Genomic DNA, 15,138 nt, shown 5'->3' on the forward strand with positions numbered 1-15,138 from the left:
CCCAAAACGACCTGCGCCTCTGCAATCCCTCTCAGTCCTGAAGGTGTGCATGCTCTCTGCTGTGCACTATGACAGCCTGAGTGACACACCACGCGATGAACAACAATGTGTCATAGCTGCAAGTAGTTAGAACTTCCCTCTCACTTCTAGCACCTTGCCTAACAAACTCCTCTACTCCCACACAGTTTTGTGACAAAGGGATATATTTATATACTTGCTCTCATTTACCCAAAGCAGAAATCCTTGCCATGCTAGAGCTTAGCACGAGCATGCAAGGTCTTCATCAGCATGGTTGCCTTATAAATATCCCACTCAAATACCTTACAGAATCAAATCCCGAAGGTGGGCATGGGTATGACACAGAACTAGCCCAGGGTAAACATCGCTCGGTTTGCTAAAGCAGCAATGTGTAAGATGCAGGTGTTTGAAGTTTTCTGCAGCGAGGTAGGGAAGTGGTATCTCCGATGTTTTCTCTGTCTTAATATTAGCATATTCTGGAAATACATTTTGTATTTTAGAAAATACAATTTGTATATTGTCTAATGAATTTTCTCTCTGCATAGAATTGCCCCAGTCGTTATGACAAGTTTTTGTTTGGTTTGGGGTTTGTTTGGTTTTTTTTACTGACCAGCGGGCTTAATGACTGACTCAATCCTGCCATACATTGCCTCCCACCTAATACCGTAGTGACAAGCTGCTGGTTTTCTTCTGTTCAAAGGAAGTAAGAAATAGAAATTAAGTCTTCTGAAAAATGGGATAGCCACTCATATCTTGGTATGATTAAGCTGACATGAATGTTGCTGACTACCTGTAAGAAATACTCCTCACCCCTGCAAGGTTACACATGGACCTTAAACATTTAGCACATGTTATTTTCTGTTGCATTAGTAAACAAACAGACAGTGTTCTTGTTTGAAAGGCTTTTAAAGATGGAGACACCTGGGAGTTAGGTGATTAATGCACTTAGACAAAATCTGTAAATCACAGAATGTTCCAATCCACATGTTTAAGCACCTGAATACCTTTTAAAATCTATCCTAGAGGCTTTGTAGAATAAAGTCAGGTTTAGTGATGTTTTGGTGGTGTTCAAAAAAGTTTATATCGAAGAATTTCAGCAAGCTCAAGTTCTTATGTGAACAATAAGAACTTCTTATCTTAAAAACATTAATTTAATGGGAACAATGCCAACGCCACTCTACCTACAAAAAAGCAGAAAATCCTAGACTATCGAGTTCAAGGACCAGTCTGCATCTACCTCTCATTCTAGTGTATTCTTCTGTAGATTTAACAAGCATATACTTTGCGATAGCTACAAGCTACATTTTTTTAGAACAAATATATGAGAAATTTTCTCTATTTTTTAAGTCACAGATGTTTGAAAAGTTATTTTATGAAAATATCCATTCCTACAGTGGTTTTGACCATAAAAAAATGTGCCAATGACAACATTTAAGCATTACAGTATGTCATGATAAACATGTATGTACACAGATACATATATATCTCTGTATAAAAGGCAGAAACGAACCAATCCTTGATTCTTATATCTGTGGTAGTCATGCAGGAAATGAAACAGCTATTTCAGTGCAATTCTGTGATTTTAATAACTATTTGAATTCTTAAGAGAATGTTAAGGGAAAATACTTGTGTTAAAAAATAATCTGGAACCATTTATTTATTGATTTTTATATCAATAAATATAAATTGATATATTGATATTTTCTTTGTTTTTATTTTCCTAAGAAAACTGGGGGGAGGGGCAATAATTAAAAAAAAACCAAAAAACCCAACAGATTATTAAGATAGGAGTAGTTTGATATTATCAGTATTTTTGTTTTAAAACTAATTTGTCTTTAATTATCATATTTCTGGGGAAAATTTTTAATATGAAATTGAAACAGCTTTACAACCTTACTTTTGGGAGAGATTGCATTAAATTTGTACTTTGAATCTAAATATCTCTTCTCTTCTAAATTTCCCTTCCAGAAAAGGAATTCTAGTAAAATGAACTGTATGTATTTTAGGACCAAAGATGGTTGATTCCTGCTTCCGGATCTATACCTTCATATATGGAGTTATTAAATGTGTTTTCCAAAAGTGATGATTCATTTTAGTTGGCTCGTCTTTGGAGAATGCATTTTAAATGGGGCTGGATTTGACAAACATTGCTGTGCCTGCTTTTGAAAATAAGGCCTATTTGAAACATTTTAAATGAAAACGCATATCCCTTGACCTCCTGATTTTCACCAAATGTATTTGTGAGCTATTTTTGGAAAGTCGGAAAACTTCAGCCTAGTATCCTAGTCTTCTTCATATTACTCCTACTTATTGCCCAAAGACTATTAGTACTGTAAACTTTGATGCTAATACTACTTGTTATCTCTTAAATGATAGGTATTTTTATTTGCATGTTAAAGATAATTTCCACCTACATGCACAAAGGAGTGTAAAGCAAATACAATTGTAAGAAAATGCAGTTTCAATCTAAGCTAGTGGAAAAGGGCAAGGAGAGAGAAACAGGAGGTCTGAAAAACCCAAAAAAGCAATTGGTACAAGTGTTGACCAAATCCAGACTTGTGTGTATCACCTCTTCTTTTTTTTTTCCTGCTCCCAAACAATCTCATAATCATGATGTGCATCTTCTTAAAACAATGTTTTGTTCCTTGCAGGTTTTCTATCCTCTTCATCACCAGAAATAGTCCCCTTAACAAGAAACTCTTCCCTACATCTTGAAGATCAGATCTGATTCAGTAACGTGAGTTTTGATTTAAAACTGTACCATACCCACAGGGAATGAAATCTGGAGAGATGGTAGGAAAACTGAGTTTAAAGTATCATTGATTAAAAATATACATATATACACTTTAAATAATCATTATTCTTGCCATCATTTTCACCAGTTGTGACTGGCAAGATTTCTTAACTTCTCATCAGGATTTCTAACATGCAGTCAATAAAGAATGAAAAATGTTCTCAACCACGAGTTCCTTTTAGAACTTCTTAAAGGATCCTATCCTAATGGGGACAAAGATGTTTATTTGTATTAAACCTGTTTCCTCTTATTGTCTTGAAAATAGAGAGTTACATTTTCCCCTTGTAACCTTTCCAGGGCTTAAGTGCAAATCCAGTGCAAATGGGTCTAGGCTATTCTTCCACTTATACTGCTTTATGAAATGAAAGTTGTAGGAACTGCCTATTATGGAGTAATCCTGTATTCTCTTTAGAAGTGACACCATAGTGGACTAGACAGACTATTGGTCTGTTACGGAGTAGCAGTAGCCAAGTAAATTCCAAAAGAATTTCAAGAGGCTCGTTATTGTCTTAAACTTTTTCATCCACCTCTTTAAGATGATGCTGAAAGATGATTAGGTATTTCACATTTCACATGCTTTTTAAATGATGTACAATTTTAATGGGAATGTGGAGATAGAAGGGAGAGCTGAACACTTGGTGAGAAAATCCAGAGAACTCAAGGCGAAGATTGGATTTTCAACTAACTTATACCATATTTCAGAGCACTTCTGAGTCTAAATACGGTGCCTCCTGCCTTCATTCATTGCTAGGTCCTAAATTGTTCCCTGACTTTTTCATTCATCTAGTTTGAGTCAACGTCTGTCAAAGTACATTTATATCACAACGCATTCAGAGATCTTAAATTATTTAATATCAGGTATTGACTGCTAGGGTACAGAAAAGAATGATAATTATTTAGAGGGGTGGGTTTTTACCCTCTCTGCTACCTTATGTTTTTCCTGTTTGCCTTGCCTGGCGTAGTGCACACCGTATGGTGGTTATGGTGTCACATCATGCAGTGACACAACTGTGAAACGTTACTCTCCGTAGTCCAATTAATGGTGAGTCCATCCTGTTTTAACACATCCAGTAAGTATTATTTCCATTTTACAGGTAGGGTGACAGGCGTGCAGAGAAATCAAATAATCTATCTTGAGATCATGCGAAGACTCTGGAAATACAATCCCCGTGAGTCCTGGCTATAACGCTTTTGATGTCCTCATCACTGGCCACAGTCCTGCAAGCATTGACGGTAAGAAAACAGGTTCTTATGTATATTATATGCATTATCGTATTTCAATCCATTTGAATTTGGATAAATCTAAAAAAAAAAGTTTCTGTTGTTTTCCAAAGGCCAAGGATAAGCCATTAGTTATTTAAGAAGAAAAAAAAAAAGAAAAGAAAGAAAAAAGAGTTGAAAAAGTTCACTATAAAAAAGTACATGGGTTTTTATTTTTTCATATTGACCAATAAGGGCTAAGTGGAAATTTGTCTGATATGAAAAAATTACGTCCAGATTTTGGGTATAGAGGATGATAAAGATATTTAGTTGAAGTTATTTATTTAGAAAGTTATAAGTACCTGAAAGTAGATCTTGAAAATGCAAGTTATCTCCTGGACTAATATTATTTGTGCCACAAACTAATATTATTTGTGCCCTCCCCCTCCCCCCCCCCCATTTTGGCAATTATCTCTATCAATGATCTCTTTGCATACAACATTTCTTTTCCTCCCCAATTTATTGAACGCTATAACTTTCTTTGGGATCTTGCATGGTTAAAACAAGCCATTATCCTTTTTGCGATGAAAATTTAGAAATCTGCCATGTTACTGTTTCCTTGGCTCAGAGGTTAAACTGAAGGTCTTTTCCCCATGCCAGAATTTCACTTTCAATGTATGCTAAACATGAAGACAAGGTAGAACAATATGGCTTCTAGGTTGTTTCTCAGTAATGTTTTGAAGCATATGTAGTTAAGGTTTTATTCTCAATAAATGCAAATTGTATTTTGCAGTCACAATAACTCCACAGGAGAAGAAATTAAGATGTCTGATACATTCATCTCTATGTCAGGGTATCATATTCTTGCTATTTAAAATTCACTGAAGAAAAAAAATGCTGTCACACTGTAAAGATATTATTTCCAAAGTGATGCATCATTCATGTCCAAGTCTAGTTGTCTATATTCTTAAATTTTACATTCTTAAAAATTCAATTTAAATGAAACAGTCCTTTTTCACTCTACTGACATTTTCCAACCTAAATGATTCTATGATTCTATGATTTACAAAACGAAATATGTATTAGATGGAGCATGAATATAAAATGAAGGACCATGTTCTGTTCTCATCTACACCTGCATTAATCTGGAGACACTCCATTGAAATCAAAGGAGTTATTCCTCCCTATGGAATGGATTTCTAACAGTTTAATGTCAGTAGCACTCAGTCCTGGAAAAGAGAGAATTTATCTAGATTCGAATTCTAAGCCTGAAATTAGTGCCATAGGAAAATGGCAGGATTTGGGTCATTTTTCTCAGGACTGTTTTAGAGTGAAAACACTTGAAATTTTGTTCAAAGCCATTTTGTGAGTCAGATTTTTTAATGTTGAGTACAGTGGTTAATTTCAGTCAAAATTGTTCACATTTTATAGGAAGCTGAAAAACATGACCATTGCCAAGAACTGGAAATTGGAACAGAAAAATACAAAATCTTTATTATTATTGTTGTTATTAATAGTAGTATTGCACAGCTTTTGTTCTTTGCTAGGGTTACTACCCATGAAAATCACACTTTACAATTTGATTTTGTCATAGGATAGGGGTTTTAACATGCTCTTCTTCCTAATCTGGACTAATTAGTTTAAGTAAAAATTGGAATAGAATGTGAAAAAATAATACTGAAGGGCTACACGGTACTGTTATAGTAGAGAGTAACTGTGCCCTGTATTTCAGAGAACATATCTACAGTCTATTTCTAACCAAACAGTGTTTTTGAACAAATGCATTTGTGTGTGTGCATGTTCTGAGGAGCTGTTTGTAACTCAGAAACAAAAATCTTGTCCTTCATTGTTTTGGGAATAGCTGTAGCAAAAAAATTAGAATGGAGATTGATGTTGATCTTCAAGTTGCTGAGCTCACAGACAGAGTTTGGAATGGAATTTAGAATTTAAAATCATGTGAAAAAAGACGCTCTGTAAGACTGTGGTCTTATTTAAGTCAGCAGAAATTTTGTCATCGACTTCAGTGGAACCAGAATTCTTCTGCTGGGTACAAAGGAAGCTTTTGCCTTTTTTTAGTAAGTAGTTACTTTTGTGAATATGTGTATACTCTTAAGGTTTAACACTCTAACTCTATTAAATGTTAGGTACCCTAAAGTCATGCTACAATAAACTTAAAAGTGATTACCAATCTTAAAGAGTAACCTCTTGATAGCGACATAATTTCATAAATGTTCTAACACTAGCTATATATATATTTGCCCTAGTCAGAATTGTAACACAACAGTCCCAAGAGCAAAGTTAGGAAAAGTTTAACTGTTTTTGTTAGTGGATTGTCTTTTTCTTTTTTTTCCCCTCAAAACAGCATTTGTTTTAGAAAAAAATCTCCTGTGCTAATTATGAGCTGAATACTAGGCACATAATTCTCCTAGGCACACAGGTGAGTAAGAGGATCTGAGAGCAGATTAGAAAAAATATTTTTACCAAATAAGTGTAAGGCTTCTTACTTTCCTTCTATGAAAATACTTTTACGAACTATTAAATTAGAGAATCGTAGAATGGCTGAGAGTGCAAGGGACCTCTGGAGGTCATCTGGTCCAACTCCACTGCTCAAGCAGGGCCACCTAGAGCAGGTTGCACAGGACAACCTCCAGATGGTTTCTGAATATCTCCAAGGGGAAAGACTCCACAACCTCCTTGGGCAACCTGTGCCAGTGCTTGGTCACTCTCACAGTAAAAACGCGTTTCCTGATGTTCAGAGAGAATCTCCTGTGTTTCAGTTTGTGCCCATTGCCTCTGGTCCTGGCACTGGGCACCACTGAGAGGAGCCTGGCTCCATCCTCTTTGCACCCTCCTTTCACATATTTGTAGGCATTAATAAGATCCCCCTGAGCCTTCTCTTCTCCAGGCTGAACAGTCCCAACTCTCTCAGCCTTTCCCCACAGGAGAGATGCCCCAGTCCCTTCATCATCTTCATGGCCCCTTGTTGGACTCTCTCCAGCCTGTCCATGTCTCTTGTACTGGGGAGCCCAGAACTGGACCCAGCACTCCAAGTGTGGCCTCACCAGTGCTGAGTAGAGGGGAAGGATCACCTCCCTCAACCTGCTGGCAGTACTTTGCCTGATGCAGCCCAGGATTCCATTAGCTGCCTTTGTGGCAAGGGCACTTTGCTGGCTCATGTTCAGCTTGGTGAATTGGTTGTCTCTGCTGTAATGGAAACACTGACAATACAGGATTCAGTTCCATAAGCAGAAATTCTAGAAAGTCTTTCTAGACAGCAGTTGCTTTTCAGTGATGGACTGTTAACATCAAAGATGAAAATTTGTAAACAACTGTAGAACAATTCTAAACTTGTCCTGTTAACTCGACTGAACAATGAACATACAGAAGGTCTGAGAATATAGAATCTTAGAATCATAGAATAGTTTGGGTTGGAAGGGACCTTTAAGGGCCATCTAGTCCAACCCCCCTGCCGTGGGCAGGGACATCTTCAACTAGATAGGGTTGCTCAGAGCCCCGTCCAACCTGACCTTGAATGTTCCCAGGGATGGGGCATCTACTACCTCTCTGAGCAACCTGTGCCGGTGTTTCACCACCCTCATTGTAAAAAATTTCTTCCTTATAGCTAGTCTAAATCTACCCTCTTTTAGTTTAAAACCATTCCCCCTTGTCCTGTTGCTAAAAAGTCTGTCCCCATCTTTCTTACAAGCCCTCTTGAAGTACTGAAAGGCCATGATAAGGTCTCCCGGGAGCCTTCTCTTCTCCAGGCTGAACAACCCCAACTCTCTCAGCCTTTCCTCATAGGAGAGGCGTTCCACCCCCCTGATCATTTTCGTGACCTCCTCTGGACCCGCTCCAACAGGTCCATGTCTGTCCTGTGCTGAGGACCCCAGAGCTGGACGCAGTGCTGCAGGGGGGGTCTCACCAGAGCAGAGGGGCGGAATCACCTCCCTCATGGTTCCTTTCAATGTAAACAACTTAACGAAAACCGCCATTCAGTTCCATTTTTACCAGAAACGAGATATTATGATATTAGAGAGATGAGTTTATTGAAAAGTCACTTAAACTTCCGTGTGCCAAAATCGCATGTGATGTGGTTTTACCCAGATTTTCCTGAAAGGAGGTTATATTTTCTTTTACTTCTTCCAAGCCTCCGTGACCCAATAGAAATTACCTACGAAATAAAATTTCTCACTAGACCTGTAAACATCAGAACAAAAATATGTGAAAATTAATATATTATAGTAATCTGCTAATATTATTATACTGATCTGCTAATTTTGACAGTTATGCACCTGATTTTAGTGTTTTTCATATTAAAAGAATTGTACAATAATCAGTGAAATCACATATATGGGAAAATATGTACCATGAGATTCGATTACATTGCAAAAATCACAGTGTCCCTGCGAGATTATGTATGACATATTTTATACAGTCAGAGATTTTTAGGATCTCTCTTGAATCCCTAAATTGATTAGTGAGCTTCATCCTAGATCCGTGCAGTCAAAAGTATGTTTGTCAGCATTTTTTGTTCCCTTTTGAAAGTAGTAAGCTATAAGAGGATTCAAGTACTCTCTCCATATGCAAGCAGCTTCTTGTCAGCAATGCTTAATAAAACAGAAAGAATAATATGTTCCACAGCTTCCTTTATGACTTCTTCATGTTTATTTAAAAGGGAGGCAGGGCTGTCACTGACGTAGAACAACTTGAAAACTGCTTTTCACTTTACTTCGTGTAAGCAAAATGGTCTGGTTTCAGTCTTTTCCTTAAACTTTGGCTCTACTTACACAATTTTTAAGTTTCTCTACTCCTTTATCTACAGGTCAGAATTCTCTTTTCTCAGGCTTTACTCATGTTTCTCTCCCACCAAATGACTGATAATTGTGAATACCTCGTCTTTTCCACTAGTCTGTTCCAGGGCTAATCACACACAGAACTTCAGTTCTTTAACCCACAGCATCTATCGAGAAGGAAAAGGTGTGTTATAATAATCTGTTGCTGTCCATGTTTGTTATGTGAAGATTTGCCAGTACATACCTTTGAGTTTTTAATCCTCCCATACTGAGGATCAGGCAATCTTGTCCCATTATACGAAAAACAAAGTTCCCTTGCCAGTCTGTGTTCAGTTTTCTTCACAGTTCACCCTTTTGGCTCATGATGGTCTTGGTCATAGGTCTTCCATAGGAGGAACCAGGTCTTCCATGGTCTTCCATAGGAGGAACCAGGACCCAGTGACCTCCGCTGTGTGTTCGGGGCTTTGTACCACGGTAGCCGTGACTGTTCTGCAAGCGGCAGGGCAGCACTGCCGGGACAGCTCCCAGGCAGGGGGAAGACCGCCTAACGGTGGCTCTTAACATCGCTGTCCACTTGAGTGTGCCCAGGGGTGGGGAATGGGCACGAAGGACGGCAGTTCCCTGGTTTAGGAACTGAACAGAAGGCCCCAGGATATTTCCCGTGTCTCACCTTCTCAGTGCTTATAAAACATTGCATCATCTGTATCATCCAGAGTTTTCCATGCTGCTTTCATTTTGAATATCAGCTCACCATGTTGGATGGCTTTTGTGAACTGAGATGTAGGGAATTATTTTTCTTGCCCAGAAAACCTGCAAAATGAAAGATTGAAGGCAGAATACAAAAATATTGTTTGAGGGCATCAACATACAATGTACTGCAGGAAAAAAGTCACACAAACAATTCTGTCCAGTGCTAATGATACCCTTTTAAGATTTGATTAGTGAATGACTTATTGTGATAGTACTAAAATATTTGTTTTAAATAGGTTTCAGACATAGGTGGCACGTACGCTTGTAAAACAGATAATACAATTATACTTTTTATTTTGTTTAGTAAAAGGACATTTTCCTTTTCATATAGCATGCAACATCATCTCTGATAAATATCGCAAATTAGATTGCTTTAAAGTTATGTTCTAAGAAGCTAATCACTCTATTTTCTATGTTTATTAGGTGATAAACATAATTGGTATACTAAAAATAACAAACTTTAAGAGAGAAGATTATATCATAGCCTACAGCATATTACAGTCTTGACACTAATTTTTGTGTTTGGTCACATCTATGCCAGATATATTATCTTTGTGTGTGTATATATATATACGTACAATTATTTAAGTCCTGGCATCTGTTAGAAATGTGTATTTTGATGTAATTTGAAAATACAAAATGTGCAAATTTCCATCAAAAGTGAAATATTAGTTTGTATCCACAGAGATACTGTGACTATTGCAGATGCTTGTGTCTTAGAGTCTGATTAGATCCCCAAAAGCTGTGCGTCTTCTGTTTTTGACGCCCATATATTTGTTTAATTCCATTATAGAAACTGTCACTTTTGCTCACGGGCTCTTTAATATTAGCAGGAAATTGTCCAGGCACTTTTTAAAGAAACAGTGGAGCAAACATATACTAAGCTGTGATATTTTCATCCTTCTGGGTAAAGGAACAACTTTGTGGTTTTTCAGATTTTAAGTAGTAAAAAGAAAAAGACTCTCATAAGACATTTGTAGGCCCAAAATACACCAGCGGCATCAATGAATCAGATGGGAACAAAATGAGTTCACCAACTGAGAAAAAGATTGTTACTTGTCAGCAACTTCATCTCCTATCACACTTCCAGCCTTCTCCAAAAATCCCCAAAGTCTTTTTTAGCATTCTTGAAAGACCATTATGTTTGGGTTGTTCATTATTACTACATCCTAAGTCTTTCACCCATTGTAGGTAATTTGTGTTTGCCATTGATTTCGGTGATAGTAAGATCGGATGCTAAATGATCTAACAGTGATTAAGGATCTAGTACCAGTTGCTTAACTTGTATCTGGTAGAACTTTCCCACCAGAAAGCTCACTGAGTCAGTAGAATAAATCTGAAAGTCAATGTTAGTGATTCAGTAAGTGTTATTTGACTGAACTCAGCTAGCTTAGAATTATAAAATTCTAGAAAAACTTATAATATGACATACAACTTAAAAAATTACTTTCATTTATTTTCAAGTATGCCGGTTTCACACCAAAGTTGAAGGCTAAGTAAGGGTACCAACCATAACTTGGCTATTTAAGAGAGGACTGAGCAAAGAGCTAGCTATATTATTGCATGCATGGAATAACTCGGAGTTACTGCTTAATATATGAAGTTTGCTATAATTACCATGAAAGCGCCTGACTAATTCTTTTTTTGGGGTTGTGTGGAGGAGTTAGATCTATAAATAATTTCTTTCTGATTTTGAGAGAGAGAAATGCCGGCACATACATCATCCATTTCTGTTTCCCTTGATCCTGGAGAGGGGCGTCTGTCTAACTTTATACATGCAAAGTTTTCTGTAAAATATCTATTGAATTCAGGTCCCTGAAAAACAAGACAGAAATCACTGAGCATTTCAGGTAACATACATAAGTACATCTAACATACTTTGGAAAGCAGGTAAGCACATAACAAACACGTCAGTACTTCACTAGCCCAAATTAGGGAGTCAGTTTAGAAACCTCAAAAATCCTGGTCAGAAGTCATCTAATCAAACCGCGGCAGATTTGATAGGTGAGCCCAGGCGTTGTTCTGTTGTGTTGCCGTCTGGAGCCATCACTTAAATCCACTGAAGCCTTGAAGCACTTCATAGGGCTTTTGGCCTGGAACATCTGCCAAAACAGAGTTTTAGGTAACTTTTATTTGTATACAAGTTTTAAACAAACATTTATTTCTGTAATTAGAAAACAGATTGTCTTTCCATGCGAATTACTTCCACTGTTACATTTTTTGCAAAGATAACTTTATACCTCGTTTCATTTTATTGTCATTCTTCTGCATCCGTGGCTAGAGTTAGTACCTCTGAATACTGGTTGTTCCCTACTTCTTTTGCAAAGACAACTTTACACCTCATTTCATTTTACTGTCATCCCCTCTGCTTCAGCGGCTAGGCTGGTACCTGCGGGTACCGGTTGAACTGTCAGAATCAGGCAGGCTTTTAAGAAAATGAGTTTTGACATCCCTTTCCTTAAGATGATCCCTTGTTTTTCAATTACTGCTGTCTGACTCGGAGGTTTAAGGTAGCCCCGAGTTCGTTCCCAGCCTGTCAAGCAGGTGGCAGCAGTGCCACGCCGAGCAGCTCCCGGCCCCGGCCCTGACATCAAGTGTTAATGCGATTGGCCAATCAGTGCTAAGATGATGGGAGGTAATTGGGTAATTGTATTTTACTGATCACAAGCAAAGAAAAGAAAGGGGGGGAGGGGGGAGAAGAAGAAGGGGGGGGGGGGAGAGAGAAAGAGGAGAGAGAACGGCGGGGGAGAAGGAGGAGTGTAGCCAGAAAGACTGGCCCTGGGACATTTGCAAATCCTGGGGTGCCACTGGAAGGTGGGGAGGAAGAGAAAGCCAGAGCGAGGAAAGCGGAGCTACTCCCAGCAGCAACCACAGCAGCTGTCAGGAACTGGATGTATACATACATGCGTACGTACATGCACACACAGGGAGAATTCAGGCTGAAGCTCATAGGAGGGAGGAAGGGTTTCGGCTGCGCAAAGGGCTATGCGTTTCGGGGATGAAACTGAAAACTGAAAGAAGCGGCTGCGCTCCTGGGAATGTATCGTCTTGGAAGGGAGGGAGGCAGGAAGGAAGGAAGAAAAGGGGGAAGGTAACTGGCATGTGGAAGAAGATGGGAGACTAACTCACTGCTGTGCAGAAGGGAAATCCAACTTGTAGATCTGAAATACACCAGGCTGAGCTTGGAAATGAGATCAGACCCGCATTGAAATAGAGAAAGGGAGGAAAAGGGAGGCAGAGACTGGAGAGCTTTTATCCTTCTTCCTCTCTCTCTTTCCCTCTCTCTCCTCCAAGAAGAAATAGAAGTTTATCCGTCTCGGTGCTGCTGGATCTGTATAGCTGCTGGACAAAAGATGGAGAGGAAGCTGGAATGAAAAGCAAAGGGTGCTTGTGAAATTTACAGCAAAGAGGACAAATCACGCCTCCCCGGGCTTCTTTTGTGCCCCGTCGGGGGAGTTTTCACATCAGAAAGATTTTGAGAAGTGTGGGGAGCAAAGGGGAGAGTGGGCGTTAAAAACACCCGTCCCAAGTGTTTAAAAAATAACAAGGGGATGGATTTATTCTTGACAGCTGGTGGGAACCTTGAATTTTTCTCTGCTCCCTCCCTCCTTCATTCCATTTAATGTGAGATTATGAAAATGCAGAGGAGTTGGAGGGAAGGCAAAAGGATATAACGTGGAGTTTGAAGCGAGGAGAGGGTGCTGATGCTGTGGATTGCTGGCTTCTTGCTGAAATCAAAAATCCAATTGCGCACTGGGTTGTGATTGGAAATCTAATCAGATCTTTGGAGAGGGGGGAAAGAGACTGAAAGTTTATTGTTTTGACAGACACAAATAAAAATTTAAATGCAAAAGGAGATTCTTTTCTAAAGGAGTGTGGGGGATAGAGAAAAAGAAGAATGGGAATCCCCGTTCTAATGTGGAGACACACGGATTGGATAATTGATAGTGCAGCAAAGAAGGGGGAAGAAGAAAATTGCCTGGCAAGACCTGGATCTTAACAGTCACAACAAAATTACATTAAAAGAACACAGATGGAGGGTTGCTTAAAAAGAAATACAGCCCTTTCTGCTCTCCAGAGAAAAAGCAAATAGTGAGCAATGGAGAGCAGAGGAGCCAGAGAGGCAGAAAACCTCAGAAAAAGGAAACTAGGCAAAGCATCCACAGTGGAATGAAAAGTTTCAGAAAGGAGAAGGACCGTTCATCCTCTGCAAGGATTTTTTTTTTTTCCTGTTATTTTAAACCACTCTTCTCCAGTGAAGGCAAACATCAATGTTACCACTACAGCAATTTTAAGCAGAAAAGTTGAAAGCCACAGAGAAAATAAAGGACAGAGAAGAAAGCAAAATTGCCGGAGGGGAAGAGTTCAGCAGTGTTGGTTTGGATTGTCACCTGTATGGACTGAAATTGCTGGGAAATTGCAATTGGATATCCTTTATTTTTATTTCCTTTCTTGTTTTTAATTTTGGTTTGGTTGCTGAAATGAAATAGTTTTCTAACCCCTCCCCCACCCTGGTTTTTCGTAACCACTCGGATTCCCAGCTGGATAGTCTTTGAGGATACAGTAAGTACTCTTTCCATTTTATTATTTTTTGGAAAAGGAAATATGCCCCATTGCCTCTCTTCTTTCTTCTTATTCCTCTTTTCTTGGTCTTTTTCACCTGAATAAAGAATCTGACTGGATTTTGATAATGGCTGGAGGGGGGCGGTTGGGAAGGGAGAAGGGAAGGAACGAGGACAGAACTGAATTCTCCCAGTAGCTCAAATGTTCCTGTTAGTAAAACTCCAACCTTAGTAGCATGTTGCAGACGCCTGCCTGCGTGGCTCTATAGCATTTGTCAATGTTCACTAGCAAAGAAATCTTTTGAGAAAGCCCCTGCAGTGGGTGGGGGGTGCTGCCTGCTTGCCCAGTCTGTACAAACCGGGTGCAAGTTGCGTAGAATTGAATGCACGGAGGAGGTTTATTTATTTAGTAGGTGTTTAAAATAGAGAAAGGCTCTGATTTGAATGCTGGCATCCAGTCTGACATTGCAGATCAATATGGTGTATTAACAGGAAAATTTTATATTCAAGCAGGGAGGTGAACGATGGCTTTTGGCGGGGGGGGGGGGGTGTAGGACAAGGGGTTTTAATGGATTTTGGGGAGGCAGCTCTGAGAGAAATGACACGTTTTACACTCCATTGCGAAGAAAAAGCAGTAACAGGCAGAGAGAGGGCATTCTTCTGTTGAAGGGGAGTTTAGGAAACTGAGGTACTGGCCACCCGTGCCCTCCAGATCTCCTAGGAAATTCTTTGTGATTTTGTGGTGAATCCTTCAGGGTCCCCTAGGACTTTCACGGCAGCTGAAGGAGATTTACTTTGATTGACAAGCAGCGAGAGGATACTGTGGTGTTATGAGGTTTTTGTTATTATGCTGATAATGAAAATAAGTAAAAAAGTGGCTTCTAGGTGGTGGGATTCACAGATTAACAATGATGTGTAACAGACCAGTAAATGTCTCTCTCTTCCTGGAGAAATGTGGTGTGGGGGTGTGGAATAAAGGGAGGATAACATGGTGTTTAAAACAGAGGTCCTTGTTTTCCTG

The 15,138-nt window shown here is 39.0% G+C and overlaps 1 protein-coding gene and 1 long non-coding RNA gene across 2 annotated transcripts in view; both read left to right on the plus strand.

Annotated features, from left to right (window-relative positions):
- LOC142083150 (uncharacterized) overlaps positions 1–4,171 on the plus strand; it is a 452,959-nt gene extending 448,788 nt beyond the window's left edge. The window contains exons 4-5 of the long non-coding RNA XR_012673993.1: positions 2,670–2,755; positions 3,907–4,171. This is a non-coding gene — a long non-coding RNA (uncharacterized LOC142083150). The remainder of the gene's footprint in view (positions 1–2,669; positions 2,756–3,906) is intronic.
- Positions 4,172–13,018: 8,847 nt separating this feature from the next.
- The window catches only part of LRRC4C (leucine rich repeat containing 4C), a 95,808-nt gene continuing 93,688 nt past the window's right edge, over positions 13,019–15,138 (plus strand). The window contains exon 1 of the mRNA XM_075152364.1: positions 13,019–14,118. The gene's annotated coding sequence lies outside the window, so the exon portion shown is untranslated. The remainder of the gene's footprint in view (positions 14,119–15,138) is intronic.

Source organism: Calonectris borealis, chromosome 5, assembly GCF_964195595.1.
Source record: "Calonectris borealis chromosome 5, bCalBor7.hap1.2, whole genome shotgun sequence".
Classification (NCBI taxonomy): Eukaryota; Metazoa; Chordata; class Aves; order Procellariiformes; family Procellariidae; genus Calonectris; species Calonectris borealis.